Raw genomic sequence first — 2,382 nt, 5'->3', positions numbered from 1 at the left:
GCCCGGTAGGATGTATCAGCATTAATCACATCAAACTGAACTTCAGTCTCCAAGCTACCTAGGCGCAAAGGCAAAATGATGGATCCGAGTGCGGTCTGACTATTCTGATTGAAGCCTTGGATGACCACATTCTCGGGACTGAGGTTCGGAATGTCCAACGCTAGCCTTTTCAACGTGCGGAAGGACATTAAGTTGACTGAAGAGCCAGGATCGATCAAGATTCGACTGATTCTCTCCCTCTCAATCATTCCCGTAACATAAAAAGAGGGCGATTGTGTTCCGCTGTCCCCAGTAGAAGATCATCATCCGTGAAAGTGATCGTTGCAGCATAACGAGCATACAACGCCTCCTTCATGTTTACTTAAGAGAAATGGGCTTGATACTTCTCCGGGTCCCTCAGCGCATCGATCAATGCTTGGCGCAGTTCTGGGAGCGCGTCATAGACGCTTAGCAGTGAAGGGATCTTCTTTAGATGAGCGAGGATGTTCTAATCCTTAGCCGGAGCTGGTGCGGGAGGTGAAGGAGGGAGCTTTTCAGCGATCTCTATCTCCTTACCCTTCTCTTTGGCTGACGGCGGCCGAGGATCAGGTAGGACCTTTCCCTTCCTCAGCGGCATCTGGTTTACCGCTGGAAGGTTCTGTTCTTCTTCGGGGAACCCAAGGTCTTCTTTTGAAGAAGAGGAATCGCTTTCGACATTTACGTGACAGCAATCTTCCTGCCCCCAGAACAATTCCTTGGTGGGGACTACTTGAGCTACCTTAGTGTGTTCTGTAGGTATCGCCACTAGCACCTTAGGGGACAACGTGATTACGCCTTCCTCGTATTGTTTCTGTACCCAATCCTTGAAGACGTAGCAGTCTTCTATGGGGTGTCCCAAAACACGATGATAGAGACAGTAAGTCATTGGGGTTACCGATTTTGTCCGCCTGGTGAGGCCTCTTGCATTTCGGCAATTGTAGCCCACTTCTGACGGCATCATCGAAAATCTTCCGGACTTTGTCTTTCTGGAAAGAGTCTTTCTTTTCCTTTATTCGAGCGCCGCTTTCTTCTTTTCCCCCTTCCCTTCGCCTAAGATAGCCTTTTTCTCAGGTGGCTTCTCTTCGGGGATCATAGGCATATCCCCCAGACACACTTTGATGACCTTGTTCTGTTGGGTCGCCGGGGACGGAGGCGTCTGGCGTTGAGGCATGACGGTCTGCATCATAGCCAGTATCTGTTCCATCTTGGCATTCAGATCAGCGATTTGGCGATCTTTTTCTTCCAGCTGGGCCTGCATACGTGCCAGCATACTGTCCACATCCTCCTGTCGTACAGGTGCTTCGGTTTGTTCTGGAGAGCTTCCCTGGCCTTGGCAGTGCGTCGGGTTATCGATCCTTCTTTTTCGGCGTGGGTGAAAATAGAAGCGTAGATCCCTTCCTTCTTCAACGCTGGACGAGCTTGTGCAGGGAGTTCAGGGGGAAACTGCTCGGTGATCTCGATCCCTTTTCCCTTTGGCTTGGGACGAGAGGAGAAGGAATCGGTCTTTTCTCGGGTTCTATCTTTAGCATTCACCTGAATTGCCCTAGTCCTCAGTCCATTAATTGAGATGCCCTGATGCAACAACGCGTGAGAATTTGAAACAGAATGCCGCTAGGTCAACTCGAAATCATAAAGAGGTCCTTTCACCCTAGATAGAAGCAAGCAAAGACGCTCGCCATAAGATAAGGAGCTGAACTCCAAACTGATATACGATCCGGTTCCCCAAATCTCTTTTTCCTGAATAGGCGCTGCTAGACTAGAATAGGCTCCCCATGGATCGAGCAAAGTCACTTTTTTTCTATCATAGGGCGCATCATCTTTGATTCTCAAGAGAAACATCAGAACGACAATCCTTGCAATGAGCCCTCAGCCTTTGATATGGAAAATAGAGAAAAGAACAGCCACTCTTGTCATGAGTCTCGCTAAGTCAGGAGCGAGATGAAGTCTGAGTGCAATGACTCGACTAATCCACTAGTTGAGGCAAGTTGAATGACCCAGGGCTGATCCCTCCTTTGATGATATTCTCTCGCTAGGGCTAAGCCCCACGTCATTAGCGTAGCGGTTTTCTATGCCGAGACCTGCTTCTTCGGTCTGCGTTTTAGGCCTTTCATTCCGCAGGAAAGCATTGTTGAGTCCCCGCCCGTCGTGAACGAAGTGAACGACGTCCCCGGTAGGCCAGCTCGAAATTCGGATATTCAGGAGCAGTTGTTCGATCTGAGAAGGATGGATCTCGACCCGGACTACTTACTCATTGAACGCCCCAACCTCTGATTCCCTCTTCCCCGAGGCCCCAGAGTTTTTTTTTCTGCTTCTTCCACCGAAAAAAAACTCCGCTGATTACTCATCTGCCCCAGAGAATTCCTC

The sequence above is a fragment of the mitochondrial genome of Phoenix dactylifera (assembly GCF_009389715.1).
Source record: "Phoenix dactylifera mitochondrion, complete genome".
NCBI lineage: Eukaryota > Viridiplantae > Streptophyta > Magnoliopsida > Arecales > Arecaceae > Phoenix > Phoenix dactylifera.
This window is presented reverse-complemented; position numbering follows the sequence as displayed.